The sequence below is a fragment of the Leucoraja erinacea genome, chromosome 13, assembly GCF_028641065.1.
Source record: "Leucoraja erinacea ecotype New England chromosome 13, Leri_hhj_1, whole genome shotgun sequence".
Taxonomy (NCBI): Eukaryota; Metazoa; Chordata; class Chondrichthyes; order Rajiformes; family Rajidae; genus Leucoraja; species Leucoraja erinaceus.
The window spans coordinates 39,929,012-39,948,664 of NC_073389.1; the positions used below are offsets into that span (position 1 = coordinate 39,929,012).

Consider the following 19,653-nt stretch of genomic DNA (forward strand, 5'->3'; position numbering starts at 1 on the left):
AAGTTTTAGATTGCGAGAAATTGATCTGTGGACCCAGTGACTACCATCTACTCCAGCCTTTTCTGCCTGACCCGCTGAGTTACTCCAGCATTTATTGTCTATCATGAGTTATGACTGTTGGAAATAACTCATCAATGGATGCATCATGCAAAACTACACACAAATTAAAATATGCACCCTCAAGGATAGCATTTTAAATATATATGTATACACTGTCATTTTCATTAAGCAATTAAAAAAAATCATTGCCTGTAGCCATTTGTAAGGATAGAGGGATCCGTGAATTAGTGAGTTTATTCAATTGATCTCTTGATCTGTGGACCCAGCGACCACAATAATTGCTAAATCCTTGAGGCTTTCCTTAACCACAGGGCACCCGATCCATATTGTTGGAAAAGCACTCTGCTGGAAGATGCGCATTTTTATCCCTTCTCCCTCCCACCTGGTCTCTCCACAAAGTCTGCAATACACCCTTTAACATTCTCCATCACATCCATGGATATCATGGAGACATCTCTTTAAAAGTGCTGACCACTTTCACCTGGTGAATGAGTGAATGATGCAACAGCTACATGTTTTGGAGCAGTTGCTGACTGAAATATACGTCAGCTTTTACTTCTCTTAAATACCTGGGAGGGGGGTGGGGGGTGGGGGTGCGAATCATGGTAAATTCTTAAAATCTCCAAATGGTGCTGGGTTTTTTTAAATTGCGCCATCAGTGTTATTTGCAAACCATGTAGTAAACCAACAATATTAAAGTCCAATTTCTAGATACAGACATCATCTTAGTACGTCCACACTACACCTCCGCTAAAGGCCAATAAAACCAATCAAATGTATGTGGTGTCCTGATACCTCTGAGTACTTCAGGTGTAGTTGAGCCAAGGGTTTGCATACCTGGTGTAGGCAAAGTCATTCTCCTTTGTACTCTGGTAAAGGAGCCTTTCTTAGTTATTTTCAATACCCGTCAGTGATATTAAGTAATGAACACTATTGACTCTTTAACTGACAGGCTCATGATCACAACCATTGCTGGACCCTGCATTAATGAAGTACACCTCGCTTTGGATGCAAATACATTTCTGAGTCAAGTGTTTCAAAGAACTAAAACTAAAAGGAATTTGGTCTGATCTTCACAAAAGTGAAAACCTTTTCTGTGCCATTCAAAGGATAACCTCAAATTTACTTTTGGTTTATAGTTTGGTGCAGATTTCACATTTGAGTGCTTGCATTTGTGGAATGTTATTTGGCTTTTGACTGAACCATAGAAAAATAGGTGCAGGAGTAGGTGATTCGGCCCTTCGAGCCAGCTGATCATCCAAAATTAGTACCCCGTTCCAGCTTTTCCCCCATATCCCTTGATTCCCTTAGCCCCAAGAGCTAAATCTAACTCTCTCTTGACTAATCGCACCTACCAGCACCCACATCCCTCTAAGCCATTCATATCCAGGAAAGGAGGTGTTACAAGCCGAACCCAACAATGAATCACAGAAAAACATAGCAGAGTCATATAGTGATACTGTGTGGAAACAGGCCCTTCAGCCAACTTGTTCACACTGGCCAACAGTGTCCCAGCTGCACTAGTCCCACTTGTCTGCGCTTGGTCCATACCCCTCCAACCCTGTCCTATCCATGTATCTGTCTGTTTCTTAAACGATGGGATAGTCCCAGCCTCAACTACGTCCTCTGGCAGCTTGTTCCATGCACCCACCACCCTTTGTGTGAAAAAGTTACCCCTCGGATTCCTATTAAATCTTTTCCCCTTCACCTTGAATCTATGTCCTCTGGTTCTTGATTCCCCTACTCTGGGCAAGAGACTCTGTGCATCAACCCGATCTATTCCTCTCATGATTTTGTACACTTCTATACGATCACCCCTCACCCTCCTGCGCTCTATGGAATAGAAACCCAGCCTACTCAACTTCTCCCTATAGCTCCCTATAGCTCACACCCTCTAGAGAAAGGGGTTCAGTTGAGCATTCATATCTGTGCCAGCACTTTGAAAACGTAAATCAATTCGTCCCACATTTTACACCCAGCCTGGTAAGTTTTTCCTTATATATATGAATTTCCTTTTGAAGTTATTATATTGTCCAAATCACTGTGAGAAACGAAATGGAGGCAAGAATATCTTGTCCAATCTCCTGTGCAAGCAGACACTCTTAATATCGTCTTTTAAGAAGGAACTGCAGATGCTGGAAAATCAAAGGTACACAAAAATGCTGGAGAATCTTGTGGTCACTCCACCTAACTATAACTTTGCTTTAATACCATTTAATCCCCGTGATTCAACTTGGAATTGGAATAAACAGCTCATGAAGGAGTACCATAATTACGTTTGCTTTTGCAACTGAGGCTTGGCTTTAAATCTGGTTAATTTTGCAGGTAATTAATGTTGTTTATTCCATTTTAGGAGGTCAGTTGCATATCATAAAAGGACATGATGGATAATTTTCAAAATCCTAGCTTGGCCAATTGCAAAATTCACATTGCTAGGTGTTCTTCCAAGGTATAATCCAATTCTAAATTGGATTTAGAATTTTCCTACCAGAAACTAATCTGTTCAGAATCTAAAATAATTAAAAAAGTGAAAGTACTTTTTGGAGACTTCAAAAAACACTAAATCATTTGATAATGACAAGAATTAAGAAAGGAAAAACAATGTATGCAAGAACATAACAGTAAAAAAAATTGCACATAATTCTATTTTCATTGTCTGAAGAAGGGTCTAGACCTGTAACGTCACCCATTCCTTCTCGCCAGAGATGCTGCCTGTCCTGCTGAGTTACTGTGTCTATATTCTATTTTCATTGGTGTAACAAGACAATGGTGACTGGTATGGTGATCAAAATGAAGGTGGTTATGAAAACGAAGTGACCTACTTTGGATAAAATGCTAGATAATGACAGAATTTGTACTCCCTAATAACGTATCAGATTGCAGTGGAATACTAAGGATTGCTATTGAAGCATTTGAAGTGTAAGCCAATCTTTCCAGTTACTGAAGGATGAAGAATAAAAACAGATCCAACTAGTACAAATCCAAAAGAGAAGTGGGAAAATTAGTGAAAGAAAACCATATGGCAACAATCTTTATTGCAGAGGCAACTCAGAATGGAGGTGGGGTTGGGTTAGTGGTAAATTCCGATACTGAACCCATTGTTGATAGAAAAGTTACCAATGATAACTGCAAGGCAAAGTAGCAAAACTAGACCTTGATGATGATGGGGTGAAATGTACCAAGTTTATTAGGAAGAATAACAATAATAATAAGCAGTTACAAAAGGTGAAACCAAAGGAGCAATAACATGCTTGCACCCTTAGATAGGTGGATGATGCAAGCTGAGAGGTAGGACTGAGGATCAGAAGGAAACTCACAGAAAAGATTTGTAAGCATATGGTTTTAAAATGCTTAGAGTCATAAAGTCATACGGTGTGGAAACAGGCCCTTCAGCCCAACTTGCCCACAACGGCCAACATGTCCCAACTACACTAGTTCCACCTGCTGGCATTTGGTCCATATCCCCCCAAACCTGTCCTATCCATGTACCCGTCTAATTTTTTCTTAAACATTCCGATAGTCAACAACTGCTTGTGTTGCAGAATGGTGAGTGGGCAGAAACCAGAGAGAATAGATTACATGAAGATAAACGCAGGTGAAATAATTTTTGGATGAGGTAGAGCTGAGACGTTCAGCAGATTTAGGGCATGTAATGTATTTCAGTGATGTCAGAATCAGTTATGAGCAGAGGTGGAGTTAAATAACATCTGGATGTGAATGTAATAATGATACGACACGATAAAACTTTATTCATCCTCGCTGCCCGGCTTCTCCGCAGTCCTCTGGGAGGCCTGTGGGGCGAGTCGGGCCTACCGGGGTGCATTCCGGTCGGCGCCACGGTTATTCGGTGGGTGGATCGGGTCAGCACGGCTCCATGGGACATTCCTGCTGCGCGCACGGCTCCCCAGGACAATTGATCAGGATGCTGACGCTGTATGGTGAGGTTGTGTTCAGGGTTAACCAGCATGCTGATATTGCAGACTGTTATGTTTTACCTGAATAATCTGACGGCTGTAGTGAATTGCCATGTAGAGCAAACGGAGGAATTTCTGTTATCTGAAAAGGAAAAATATATCACCATTGTTTCCCTGGAGGAAACACTGACTCTTATACCCTGACGTTATCCACTTGAGGTAATCCTGAGTAGTTGTTAGTTATAAGAGATTACTGTACAACGGAACAAACTGTTGAAATCTTCATATAAAGATACATTTGATCCAAGGATCCAGGTTCACTGTACTCAATCATTCACAATCACTTGCCTTGTAAAACTTTCTTGTCCAAAAACAATACATAAAAAGGCATGCCGTGTTCTCAAATGGACTTGGACATTGAATAAAGCAACAATGCACTAACAGATAGCTGTGCAAGTAAGAACACTCACTCTCATCAAAAGCACACATTTTATGGTCTATTGCATTCATTTGCTGGAAGAGTACATTTGTTGAACTGGAGATTTTACTGTGGACATTTCACAAATTCTAATACTGCAAAATCTTGATCCAGGCACACCATTTCTACCCAAATCAGCTTTCAGCATGCAAAAGGTATACTTTTAAGGTGAGGAGAAGGAGATTTAGAGGGGAGTTGTGGAAGACTTTTTTCCACCCAGAGGGTGGTTGAAATCTGGAATGTACCACCTGAGGTGGTGGATATAGATGCACTCACAACATTTGAGACGCATCTGTATGGGCACATGAATCACCAAGTATAGTAAGCTACTGACTGTGCTGGCAAATGGAATAAGTGTAGATAGGTACATGATGGCATAGACAATGGTGAGCTGAAGGGTGAATTATGTGCTTTACAACTCTAATCTCAAGTTTTCTTGCACCACAGGGGGAGTCACGGTGCTGCTGATGTTAGATGGATATTTTTTTAAGGCAGAGATAGACAAATTCTTGATTAGAATGGGTGTCAAGGGTTTTTGGGGAGAAGGCAGGAAAATGGGATTAGGATGCAGAGATCAGCCACGATTGAATGGCAGAGTAGGCTCGATGGGACGAATAGCCTAATTCTGCTCCTATACCTTGTGAACTTGTATAAAGCCTTCCTATGAACGCAGCAGGGATAACACTAAAAAAGTGTAAAATAATGACATGGAGATGCATTTTAATGTTAAGAAATTCCCCTTTGTTATATAACAAATCAACATTTAAAAACAGGCAGAGGGAATTTGTTGCCACTACCTGGGATTAATGTTCAAAGAAGGGCATGTATCTTAAATGAATTGGGTCACATTTATTACTCCTCTTTAGCTGTCTTGGAACAGCTCCGAGTATTTGTTTTACTTTTTGAAACACATAGTGAACTTCTTAGAATTTTGCTATAAATTAATATTTTATCATTGTTCCATCACAGCCCACAGACTACAAAAGTTTAAATGTTTATGGTACAATTCCTGTAATGGTATTTGAACTCCTAAATCTGGTTTGCTACTGTACCCAAACTGGGGCCACTATGATATTGATTTTCTTTTGTTACAATCTTGTAGGATGCTCAATGAATGTATATTTTCAATCAATATTGGTGTTAAAGGGTTCATAATCCAACAAAACTGGATCTTGTTGAAATTAATTTCATTGAAAACAATGTATATCAATAAATTGGTTTTAAAAAGTGAAGGAATCACCCCTATAGTGAGATATAGGGACTAATTTTGATCAACTCTACTGCAATCAAAATGTGTTCGATACATCTCATTGCGGGGTGGTGTTGTATAAAAAATTACATAGAATGTAAATACAAAAGACAGCTTGACTGGACCGAACCGGTCTATACTTATCACTCTCTTCCATTTAATCATATCAGCACAAACGTCACGTGGTTAGCTATGATATCCTTAAATGCATTTGCACCTCAACTATTCCTTATGGTGGTGATTAATTCTAAAGAATTAACCTACGGTTAAAAAAACATGTTAGTTTGCAACATTAAATATTTTCAAACAGTTAGGACAGTGCAGCCTTCCAATTATAACAAACTGTACCTTTGCAGAATCCTGTTATACTGATGTATTGTTCCAACTAAATCAACAATTGCAGTCTCACCCTCCAATAAGCAATGATACCAAAGTGAAGCTCCAGTCCAGTCCAAATAAAACAGAAACACAAAAGGCATCATTTACGACTTCAGTTGTGTAAATACTGAATTCTGTTGTTACATCCCAAAAGGCAAAGACACAAAGACTGCAGATGCTAGAATGTTGAGCAAGAAAACTGCTGGAGGGACACAGCAGGTCAGGCAGCATATGTGGAGGGAAATGGACTGGACCCTTCTTCAATCAGACTTCTGAAACTTGACTGTTAAGATCCATTGATCGTACATCATCTTTATAATAAATAATAATAAATCTGCATTACTGAAAGAGTGTGCATAAATAAGTTTTGACTAGTGTACAATTTGTCTGAAGATAACATCACTTTGGACTAAGCCCCAAAGTTAAGTTGAGCAAATTTTACAAAGATGTTTAATGTCTTCGGACACAACTCATGAAATATTTGCATGCTGTCATTTACATAGATACATAGAAAATAGGTGCAGGAGTAGGCCATTCGGCCCTTCGAGCCTGCACCACCATTCAATATGATCATGGCTGATCATCCAACTCAGTATCCCGTGCAGGTAAATGTGCGGTTTAATTTGGCATCATGGCTGGCTTGTTGTGGTCTGAAGGGCCAGTTACTGTGCTGTACTGCCATACCCCCTGATCCCTTTAGCCACAAGGGCCACATCTAACTCCCTCTTAAATATAGCCAATGAACTAGCCTCAACTACCCTCTGTGGCAGAGAGTTCCAGATATTCACCACTCTCTGTGTGAAAAATGTTTTTCTCATCTCGGTCTTAAAGGATTTCCCCCTTATCCTTAAGCTGTGACCCCTTGTCCTGGACTTCCCCAACATCAGGAACAATCTTCCGGCATCTAGCCTGTCCAACCCCTTAAGGGGTTTGCTGCAGTTTCAAGGCTTATACAGTATATTAATGTTAAAGGAAAACCAATATAGCAACCATGCATGCTGTAATATTTTAGTATAGATTTTCACAGTTTATTCTCACAGTTCGTGGATACAAGATTACAGCAAACGTTCTTGACTGCAATTTTTATAAGAAGGTTTCAAATCTGTATTACTAAATTAGAGGGCAAATAGATGTATATTAATTACTGATGTAAAAAGTGGAGTGGTAAACACATTTACACAGCTTTATCGCTCTTTAATTATATGGGAACAACTAAAGGGGTTGTCCCACTTGGGCAACCTAATCCGCTAGTACTGGCGAGTTTGCCCTCGACTCATACTTGCAGCATGGTCGACACGAGGTCCTAGGAGGTCTTTGTAACTCTCCTTCATGCTCGAGAGTAGTCACCGTGTACTCGACGCTTTAGCTAGGTCGCGGCGTATTTTTCAACAAGTTTCAAATGACCTGTGAGCAGGTTTCCAAAGACTAAAGTCTAAAGTCTACAGTAAACGGTGGTCAACATAGAACAGTACAGCACAGTAACTGGCCCTTCAGACCACAACAAGCCAGCCATGATGCCAAATTAAACCGCACATTTGCCTGCACAAGATCTATATCACCCAATTTCTGCCATTTATCTGTCTATTTAAAAGCCTCTTAAACATTGTTATTATATCTGCTTCCACTACTTGCCCTGCCAGCATATTCCAGGCAACTACAACTTCATGTAAGAAATGTGGGGGGTGAGTTGGGGGTGAGTTGGGGGAAACTTTTTCTAATCTTTTACCACGACCGAGATGCAATTTTTTTCCGCATCGTATCTCCGTCCGCACTGCAGCCTAACATCGAGGAGTTGGCAGCCTTTGCTGGAGACCGATTTCAAGAGCTCCTCCGCGGGTGCCTACGAACTTTAACATCGCGGAGCTCACGATCCCTTTGCCAGGGATCGACTTCTGAGCTCTCCGGTCAGAGGCCGACTTCAGGAACTCTAAGCCGCAGGAGCTTCGATCGCCCGAACGTGGGAGCTTCGACTGCCGGCTGCAGGAGCTTCAATCACCCCGACTGCGGATGATTCGACCGCGGGAGAACATAAAAGGAAGGGGATTGGACTTTATTGCCTTCCATCACAGTGAGGAACGTGGGGAATCCGCTGTGGTGGATGTTTATGTTAACTTTCATGTAGTATTGTGTCTTGTTGCTTCTTTTTTGGTATATGGCTGTATGGTAATTTGAATTTCACTGTACCTTAATTGGTACATGTGACAATAAATTGATCTTGAAACCTATGCCCATTAATATTTGACATTTTCATCCTGGGAAAAAGACTCTGACCATCTACTCTGTTTATCTCTCTATGTAAGTTATATCAGGTCACACCTCTGCCTCTGATGCTTCAGAGAAAACAATCCAAGTTTGTCCAAACTCTTTATTTTATAATCTCTAATCCAGTTAACGTCCAAGTGAATCTCTTCTGCTTCATAGTCATACAGCATGAAAATAGGCCCTTCATCCCAACCTGCCCATGCCGACCAAGATGCCCCATCTGCACTAGTCCCACCTGGTCGCATTTGGCCCATATCCATCTAAACCTTTCCTGTCCATGTACCTGGCCAAATGTTTTTTTTTTACCATCTTCAAAGCTTCCACATCCTTCCTGCAATGCAGTCACTAGAACTCCACACATTATTCCAATTGGGGCCTAACACAAGTTTTATACAGTAGCAACATTACTTCCCGTCTTTTATACTCCATGCCCTGATCGATGAAAACAAGCATGCTATATGCACTCTTTACCCACCTTATCCATTTGTGTTGCCACTTTCAGGGAGCTATGGACTTGCATCCCATTGTACATCAATGCCACTAAGGGTCTCACCATGTATTGCTACGTTTGACTTCCCAAAGTGTAACACCTTCAGCTTCCATTTCCCTGTACATATTTCCAACCTGTCTATATCCTGCTGAACCTTGCAAAACCTTGCTCACTATGTACAACTCCACCAAAATGTGTAATTGGCAATCTTACTAATGTCCACATACATTTTCATCCAAATCATATATAATACCATAAAAAAGTTCACGGCATTGATCCTTTGGTCACAGACCTACAGTCAGTAACACCCCTCCACCACTACCCTTTGTTTCCTATGGCCAAGTCCATTTTGAATCGAATCTACTAAGTCTGCATGTATCCCATGTGCCTTAATCTTCTGGATCAGCCACCATGAGGAGCCTTGAGAGAAAGCTTGAGCCTAAGTCCAGGTAGTCAACATCCACTCAATCATCTTCCTCATCGCCTCAAAAAACTCAATTAAGTTTGTAAGATATGACCTCACCCACATATAGTCATGCTGACAATCCCCAATATGTCTACGCCTTTCCATATGCAAGTAGATCCTATCCCAAAGAACCTTCTCCATAAATTCCCCGATATGCTCACCAGCTATAATTTTTGTCCCCATTGCCCTTAAACAGAGGAGCAACATTAGCTAATCTCTAGTCCTCTGGGGTCTCATCTGTGGCTGGAGAGGATACAACAATCTCCAGGCCCCAGTTATCTCCTCTCTTGCCTTTCTCAATAACCTGGCATATTTCTGATCAGGTCCTGTGGACCTTTCTAACTTAATGTTCAAGTGTCCCAAGACCAGCACCTTCTTGATATCAATACATTTTAGAACATCAGCATATCCATCCCTGATCTGATTATCATCAACAGCTTTCTCTTTAGTGAATACCAATACAAAGTACTCATTTAGTACCTTATCCACTTCCTCTGGCTCCAGGTATAAATTCCCTTCTTTAACTATCTATAACTGTCCCTATCCTCTCCTCACTGCTCCTTTGGATGCCACATTAAAAAACAGAGCTGGAATAACTGCACTTTCTTAGGCAGGACAGGTGTAAGCAGTGGAATACCTGAGAGGTCAGTTCTAGGCCCTCAATATTTAGAATTTACTTTTTATGTTGTGGAGGAGGAATCAAAATGTAAGGTTTACAAGTTTGCCTTTGATATAAAAATAGGCAGAAGGGCATGAGGACTATGATACTTCAATAAGATACAGATTGAGTGATTGGCTACTGGAGTTTAATGTGGGAAGTGCAAGGTCATGGACTTTGATATGAGGAATCAAAAGGCAGCTTATTACCCAATTGGAGAGAGACTGCAAATGAGAGGAGTTCCGGGGGATCAAGGCATTCTGGTGCATGAACCACAAAATGCTAGTAGTCATGTCTAACAAATAGTTAAGGTGGTGAATGCATGTAGCCTTCATTGCAAAAGGATTGGAGTTTCAAAAAAGGGAAGTTTTGTTACAGTTTCACAAGGTGCTGGTGAGGCCACGCCTGAAATACTGTGCTGTTTTGGTCCCCTTACTTTAAAACATACACAGTAGCATTAAAGGCAATCCAAAGGAGATTCGCAATGCTAATTCTTTGGATGAGAGGATTGTCCTAGCAACAAGCTTGGTCATTTGGGTTTGTATTCCCTGGAGTTTAGAAGAATGAGGGGTGACTTTATTCAAAACGGAAGATCCAATGGGACTTGACAGGGTAGATGTTGTGATACTAGTGAGAGTCACAAGCAAGGGGGACACAGCTACAAAATAAGTTGGGGTGCTTAGAAATGTGTGCATCATAGTGCATCTCTGGGATTCTCTGTCCCAAGTATGACAATAGGTGGAAATAGACAAATAGCTGAAAGAAAGGGGAATTAAAGGTGTTGAGGAACTGGCACAAGGAGCTGAGGCAGGCAAGTTTGGGTTACTTTTCCATTCCTTCTTATTCACTTCAATTATTTTATGAAGGGCTGTAATCATCGTATCCTGAACTATTCGCATAAAAATTTGAGGATTTTGCATCTGGCCTTAAATACTAAATAAAATCTTTTGAACATAGTTATGTTGATACAGGCTCTTGCCCAAGTGAATGTTTTCCAGGTTGAGTTCTTTAAAAGGTTCTCTAAGATTCCTTTGTACTTTTTGTGACACACAATTACCATAGATGTACATAAAAAGTTTTGTTATGGAAATACATTTCTAGCCTCGTTCTTTCAGATATGGCACGGTTGAGACCATTTTTCAAAAGGGCATTGAAATGGAAATTCTATATTATTCTCCTGTTGGATTCAATGGAAGTTACTGTCTCTACTTCTCTTAGTTCGGCTGCACAGCTGTCTGCAGTCCAGGGATTTCTCATTATGGTGAAGATCGACACAAAATGCTGGAGTAACTCAGCATCTCAGGAGAAAAGGAACAGGTGACGTTTCAGGTCGGGAATCTTCATCAGACTGAGAATAAGGGAGGGGCAAACTGTTATACAACTATTGTACGAGATATTGGTGAGACCACATTTGGAGCAGTGTTCAGTTTTGGTCACCCTTCTATAGGAAGGATGTCATCAAGCTCAAAAGAGAGCAGAGAAGATTTATGAGGATGTTGCCAGGACAAGAGGTGCTGAGCAATAGCGAAAGGCTGCGTGAACTCAGACTATATTCCTTGGAGTGCAGGAAGCTGAGGGGTGATCTTATAGAAGTGTATAAAATCATGATTGGAATAGATGGGGTGAATGCGCAGAGTCTTTTACCCAGAGAAGGAGAATCAAAAACCATGGGACAACCCACATCTGCAGGCATCCAATGCCATGTGGGAGCTCAGTTTGCAGCTGCATTTTCAACGTGAACTCTTTGCAATATTAGCAGGATGGAGCCCTGTTGTGACCCAGGGAAGACTAATACTTGAGGCCTCAGTGAAATTTAGAAAGAGGGCATATTAGGAGATTGGGGACAGAGACGTGGGAAGCATGGGTCAAGAACATGGGAGGGTCTGATGAACTGTTATGTATCCATGCTCTGCAGAGATGCTGCCTGATCTTCCAAGTTACTCCAGCACTGGGTTTTTTTTAAGCAGTATCTGCTGTTCCTTGGTTTGACCATGGGTGGCTAGATTGGTCAGTGTAGTGATGCAGTGGAAACTAAAAAATGCACAAGAAGTATAACACAAAGTGTTGGAAGAACTCAACGGGTCAGGCAGCTTATGGGGAAGGAAATGGATAGACAACATTTTGGCTTGGAACTCTTGTTCAAACTGATAAATCATTGACTTCCTGACAGGTATAGAAACATGAACTGAAATGACCAGTTTGTGGTGAATTGAACAACAATCATTTTCGACCAGGACAATATTCTCTAAATTTACCTGCAATGTTCCATAATAACTATTCATAGTGATTGACATTATGCAAGTCGAAACTATTGCAAATGATGAAAAGCCACAAGGGCCACTCTCTAAACATTCAGATAGGCAGAGCCAATGAAAAGAGGCCTCAACTACCCTCTGTGGTCAGAGAGTTCCAGAGATTCACCACTCTCTGTGTGAAAAAAGTTTTCTTCTCATCTCGGTTTTAAAGGATTTCCCCCTTATCCTTAATGCTGTGACCCCTTGTCCTGGACTTCCCTAACATCGGGAACAATCTTCCTGCATCTAGCCTGTCTGTGTAGGATAAGAATTTTGTAAGTCTCTATAAGACCCCCTCTCAATCTCCTAAATTCTAGAGAGTAAAAACCAAGTCTATCCAGTCTTTCGTCATAAGACCGTCCTGACATCCCAGGAATCAGTCTGGTGAACCGTCTCTGCACTCCCTCTATGGCAATAATGTCATGGTATCTAGGCAGGTATCTAGAACTGAACAGAAATGACCAGTTTGTGGTGAATTGAACAACAATCATTTTCGACCAGGACAATATTCTCTAAATTTACCTGCAATGTTCCATAATAACTATTCATAGTGATTGACATTATGCAAGTCGAAACTATTGCAAATGATGAAAATAAAATAGAAAACTCTGAAAACATTCAGATCAGGCAGAACCTATGGAAAGAGAAACAGTCAACATTGCAGTCTGGGATCCTTTGTCACAACTGGGAGAGAAATAAAGAAAGTAAATTAGTTTTCAGTAGCAGGCAGGAGGTGAGGAAAATAAAGAACAAAAAGGAATATCTTTGATGAGAGAGTCCAGATGATTTAATGCGACAACTAAATAGTAGTTCAAATCAGGTTAAGCTTCTTGTCTGTGTAGGATGTTGATAATTCTAAGGCTGTGAGACATGCCCAGCAGGACGAACTGCACAAGAGAGAGAGAAAAAAAGAAAAAACTGAGCCAAAATAAAGATTGTCAGAACTGAAGTTTTCTAATACATGCAGTAAGAAAGAGTGAGTGTTGGAGAATTTGATATTGAGTCCTGCAAGCTTCAATATGCTTAGATGGAAGATGAGGACTGACTTCACAGTCGCAAGGAGGAGAGAATAATGAAATTCTTACTTGCAGCAGCACAACATAATATGGAAACATAATACTCTGTAAAAAATGTACAAAACGACACACACACACACGCACGCACAATAATCATGCAAAAAGACAAACTGATGCCCCCAAGTCTATGTAATCCAGATTATTTGCAGGTTGTAGTGTTTAATAGCCTGATGGCTGTAGGGAAGAAGTTGGATCTTACAGTTTTTAGGCTCCTGTATCTTCTTCTCAATGGCAGGAGTGAAATGAGTGTATGGCCAGGGTGGTGTGGGTCTCTGATGATGCTGGCTACATATTTGAGGTAGCAACTCCTGTAAATCCCTTCAATGGTGGGGAGGTCAGAGCCAGTGATGGAATGGACAGTGTTCACAACGTTTTGCAGTCTTTTCCGCTCCTGGACGTTAAATTGAGTTGGATTGGTATTTGGCTGCAGTCAAGATTACTGCAAAACCCGTGATGGACCCGTCAGTGTTCAGAGAACTAGAAATCTCAAGTATGTGACACCTTATGGCAGGCCAGAATGAGAAAACATACTGCTGTTTCTTTTGTTGGTTTCATGTTTAGACAGACTTAAACAGTTTGCCTTCTCCCCACAAATCATAGGGAGCATTTGGGGACTCTGCATTGAGCTCTTTGTATTAGACAGACAACTGACATACATTACCTAGCAATGTTACAAAATTTTGAGATTTAAAAAATCAAGTCTGCAATTTATCCCATCAGATAAAGCATAAAAATAAGTTTAATTTGACACCTAATTCACTTTCATATCTCAAGTATTTAAAACGTTATGGCCATTTTCATACTCGGAAATTAGCATCTTGTTCCCTATTGACATTCTATGGACATAAAAAAAAGCTGTGATCGTGGACAGTCAAAAGCCCATAACTTTCTTAAAAATTAAGAGAACTGAATGAAATTTTCAGTTATCATAGATTGAAGCATTCTGAAACAAATATAAAATAATCTTACTTGGATGACCTGAAATTAAAGCATATAATTAGTTAGTTACCTAATTGTAGCTAATTCCAAACTTCAATTACTAGATCTAAACATCTATCCATTTCTTAATAAATGATTAACATTTTTAAATAGCCTAAGTGTCCAAATAATATTCACAAACAATTCACAATAAAACATGATTTTTAAATCTCATTTACATTAATTTATAGGCCAAATGGAAGGAATTTAGTGGTTAATTGCTGTAAATTAAAGTCCATTTAAATCAGCTTTCTAGTGGTACCCTGTGAACGCGCTGGTTTAGAACGTTCACATTGCGGTAGATTTGTGCTCTCAAATGCCCAGAAAAATACTGCAGGATATAATGGGCCCAAAATGAGCTATTCGCAACATTAAACTTTGTATAAAGGGATCTTAAGAAGCCCATTTTAACGTAAAAATAAACAGCCTACCTTCCGTTTTCCCCTGTATGAGATCTGGCCCGTTGTCGGCGGTCGGGTGTTTAGAGGTTAATTTTTAACCTACTATAACAATTAAATAAAGCCCTTAAAACTAACAATAGCTCAAGCGAGGGAATCTTCCGGCGATTTTTCGGTAATAATTAACTAGGCTGAAAAACCTCGATTTGAACAGCCTAGGGAAAATCGCGTTTTAAACCCGCCCCCCTCTAAACGGCGCCAAAATCGCGCACACGGGCTGGGACAGATGTTCAGCGACGCTTCAGGTACGTTTTGTAACATACCTACATGACCCAGCAGATAGGAAATGTTGCTTTGTGGTTCAGTTATGTTGGCTACCTAACCAAATGTTTCATTTGGCTTTGTTTAATTATGATTAAAACCTTTGTCTTTCAACATATGTGAGCACTGTGAAAATAAATTGGCAAGGAAGTCATTCTGAAACCCTGTAAACCATCACTCTTTAAAATGGATCTTATAATGCATGGGAAAGAGAAATTGAAATCAAACTCCAGACGCAGGAAGCCAATATTGTGACAGGCTTGCATATTAAAAAAACGACTTTTCTTATTCCTATTGGAAATTTTGCACCGTGACAATATAGACCAAAATGGGTTTTTTTAAAACACATCTTGAGCATCTTGTTCAATCGGAAAGTGAATGGGTAATGTATTCAATATAATTCACCAAGAAAAGACACAAATTAAATACATTTAAAATGCACAACCATGTAAAATTTAGGCAGAGAGACTTATTTTACATTTTTTTTTAGGGAACAAAGAATAGGAAATTTGGCAGAGTCAATTTAAGAAAGTGTCATCAAATAAAAATGTTTGGTGTCATGATCACATTGACGGTGCTGGCTTGAAGGCCTACAAACCTATGTTCATTCTGAAACCCTGTAAACATGGATCCCGGTAGGCGGCACATCTGAGTGTCCGCGTTTTTGTGTCTGGTTTCTTGTAGTTTTTGTTAAGGGGGTGTGTGTGTGGGGGAGCCTACTTTTGACCCTGCACTAGACCCGACCTTTTCTCGTCGGGTCTCAGGTGTCGTAAACGAGGAGCTCGGGAAGAAGCCGGGGACTCTGGTGCCTCAAGCTTTGATTAGGAGCGCTGCTGCTGCTGCTGATCTGTTCTTGCTCTCTTGCCGCTGCTGCTGCTGCTGACTGCTACTGCTCTGCGGACGGCTGCATTTGTGCACTATAAGAGCTCCTGGAGCGGGGCCTAACACCATTGCCCCGCGCGGCTGGAACGGCTCCTGCAGCAGCTCTCTTGCGACCTGTGGCTTCACAATCGCCATCTTCATCTATTCTTTCAGTTTAGGCTGTTGTGCAATTATTCGTAGCTTCCGCAATCATTTCCAGTTTCTGACATTGCGGGTCGAAGAGCTCAGTTTTTTTTTTTGGCCATTGCATGTTTACTTTCAGTATAGGAAAGTAATCAATAAAGATTATGTAATAAGAATAAGTAAGCAACTTTGCACAATAAATTTGACAAATCAGCTCAATGCAAAGAATAAACTATAAATATTCAGAATGATTGAATCTGATGAAACTATGAGGTCTGGGGAGAAAAATCAGTGTTGTCTAATGTGCCTGAAGGTTTCATCTTAAAATGTAAATAATATTACATAAATACATGAAGACTGTTATTCTAGGTAATAAAAGTTTGCTCAGAGTCGCATTAAACAGCAAGGTAAGAGCCCTTAGTCCATTCCTGTTGATGTTTCTCTCCATGGAGACCTCTGTAGTTGAGTCACCTAATTTACATTGTTCACAAGTTTTTTATTTGAAGCTTTCTTTTTAAATGATTCCAACCTCAGACATCAATTCTTGGATTGAACACGAGTACACAGTTGCCAGAAGAAAATTCTCAGACTCCCACAAACACAATCTCCTCCTAAGTTCTGTGGGAAGAATTCAAGAACCATTAAAAGCTTGGAATTAAATTCCACCACCCTCTTCCAGATAGTTTCTTCTTTACAAAATGCCACTTTTGTTCAAACTAAAACAAGTCTTTTGGAGAGTCTATGGACCTTACCCTTGGTCCAGGTGGCACAGTGACACAGCGGTAAAGCTGTCCTACACACGAGGGACGATTTTACAACTTACCGAAGCCAATTAACCTACAAACCTGTACGTCTTTGGAATGTGGGAGGAAACCGGAGCTCTCTGAGAAAATCCACGTGGTCACAGGGAGAATGTACGAACTCCGTACAGACAGCACCCGTCATCAGGATCAAGCCCGAATCCCTGGCGCTGTAAGGCAGCAACTCTACCGCTGCGCCACCATGCCATAGTTTAATAAATTACACTATATAGGGTCAAATTGGGTATTAATTGAAGCAATTGCAAGTTTGCTAATTTTCTACCTGGATGTCACTGACTGGCCCAGCAATTATTCCCTAATTGCTTGCTAGGTTTGTCAGAGCCAATTTCATTATGTGGACCTGGAGTTACAGATTGGGTGAGGACGGCAAGTTTCCTTCCCTGATGGCAAATGGGTATTTGATGGTCAGAATGGACACTGTGGGCCAAAGGGGCCTGCTTCTATGCTGTCTGGCATTAAGAATATCAGTGAACCCAATGATCTTTCCACGAGAAACTCCAGTGGTTTCACGGTTATCATTAATGATTCTAGCTTTTCAAACATCACTATTATCACATTTCTAGAGATTTTGATAGGATCAGTCATCTAGGCCTCTGGGTACCAGTTCAGTAACTAAACCATATCCCATTCTGATATATCTGGGACCCATTTCCACACCCATTCATTCACCATATCCATTAATATCAGGGGTTCACAAAAATATATCAGCCTCAGATTTATCAGATTTTCTTTCGGAGGCCGCAATGTTCAAAGTTGTGGCTTTCAGCATGCAGGCCCCGTTTAGTAGCATACAAGACTACTTGCGATTGAATTTTACTGCTGCTGAACCCCGAATGAAATCTTCATGAGACGGCTACACACCACCCCATTAATGTGCCATTACTGCCCACCAATACAATTTCAGGGCACGAGTTATTTCTCCCACTCTGCCTCTTGCAAAGTCTCCATTCCATTCTCCTGGTTTGTTCATTTCCGGCACAACTGCTGCAATAAAGAGATTGTCATCAAAATATTTTGCCTCTTCTTGAACCATAATCTCTCCTTCACCTTTCGGGACAGTGGTTTTAATCTTATTATGTTTATTTCCCACGTTCTGCTCTCACACCTTCTCCTCCATGACAAAGGAAGAACACAGTTCCTCCAGGATTTCATTTTCTACCCTACCACCTTTGAATTCAACAGATCATCCTTCACAATTTACATCAGCTCCATCTACAGTACATTCCACCATCAGACACATATTCCACCGCCCACACCTTTCGAAGGAAATCACTCTCCTTGATCCCCTCTTCCATCCCAACTTATCATTCTCTATCTTATGGCAACTTACCATGTCATTGCAAGAGATGCAATAACTGCCCTTTCACCTCTTCCCACCCCACCATCCAAGAAACCAAATATTCATTCCAGTTAAAGTAGTATATCACTTGCACGTCTTATCTGGAGTACTGGTGTGCTATGTGTTGTGTTCACAATGTGATCTCTACTACATGGGAAATCCAAAACACTATAGTTTTTGGAGCACTGCGCTCAGTCCATAGGACTGATACAGACCTTCTGGTCGAATGCCACTCTATTCACCACCCAAATCTCACCCCAACCTTTCTGCATGGTCTCCTACAACAAAGCCAAATGCAAGCTTGAAGGGCAGCACTTAAATTTCCATCTGTGTATGTTGCAGCCTTCGAGACTCTTCTTCCGTCAAATTCTTCAACATACCTGTAAGTTAACTCATTTTGAAACCCCTGTGAACTCATCCTCATGAAATTCTATGATAGTTGTTTTTTCCTCTCTCTTGTAGGACATGCCCAGTAGTTCAGATACACAATGCAATGGATAGTGCAAAGACAATAGTACCTGGGTGCAGAATTTATTAATGCATAAAACAATAGATTATATTTATGAAAAAAGGATTGAAAGATAGTCGAGCTGCATCATCCAAGACCTTGCCTGTTGCTAACCACAATCATATTTTTCTGGATGTGAACGGCTAAATAAACTGATGCCAACTTCACCCCAACTCCCACTTCTGCATCACTAGGCAAGGCAGAGTGGTCTAAAAGCAATGAGTAAGTCTCATCTCTATCCAACCCAGCAGCCCAACCCATGGCTGTCAGGGGCTTGTTAAATATCTGATTGTCAGACATTTAAGAGCCAGCAAAATATATATGACTAAGATATTTTAAAAGAAACATTATGTTGAATGAGATTAAAATATTAACAAATAATTTATAACATTTAATTATAGTAAAATAAATCAAGTGTCCTCCACACATGCCTTTCTGTATGACATTTTATACAACAGATGCATTTGGAACTCAATTCAGAATCTCACTGGTTCACCACAGGATTTAATAGCAAGTATGGTGGACGGAGTGGGGGGAGAGGGATGAAAGAGACAGTGCAGATATCTTATCGTAATGATACTAGCCACCAGTCAACACCAAGCAAACCATTATTTTTCGATCATGTTTGAGAATGAGAGTTGTTCAGAACTGAGGCGCTAACGAATGAAAACCTACACCCACTGGTCATCAAATTTGTGGCAATGTCTATTGAGATTGTCACCAAAAAAAATCATTAAAAGATCAGCTTTTGCATATAACTATTGCAACATACGATATTAAACCAGAACTCAGGTTGGCTAAAATATTTTAAAGACAAATTATTTAAGGGCAGGAGAAATGGAATTATAATAGAAGGCTCCAACTGGCATAGACACTGTATTCTGTGCTATAACTTCTACAATTCTAAATACAGTTCGGAGACTTAAATCATCCTTTTGTTTTAATTCCACAAAGTAAT

General features: G+C 40.5%; 1 protein-coding gene across 1 annotated transcript in view; it reads right to left on the reverse strand.

Annotated features, from left to right (window-relative positions):
* col8a1a (collagen, type VIII, alpha 1a) overlaps positions 1–19,653 on the reverse strand; it is a 95,932-nt gene that overhangs the window by 30,014 nt on the left and 46,265 nt on the right.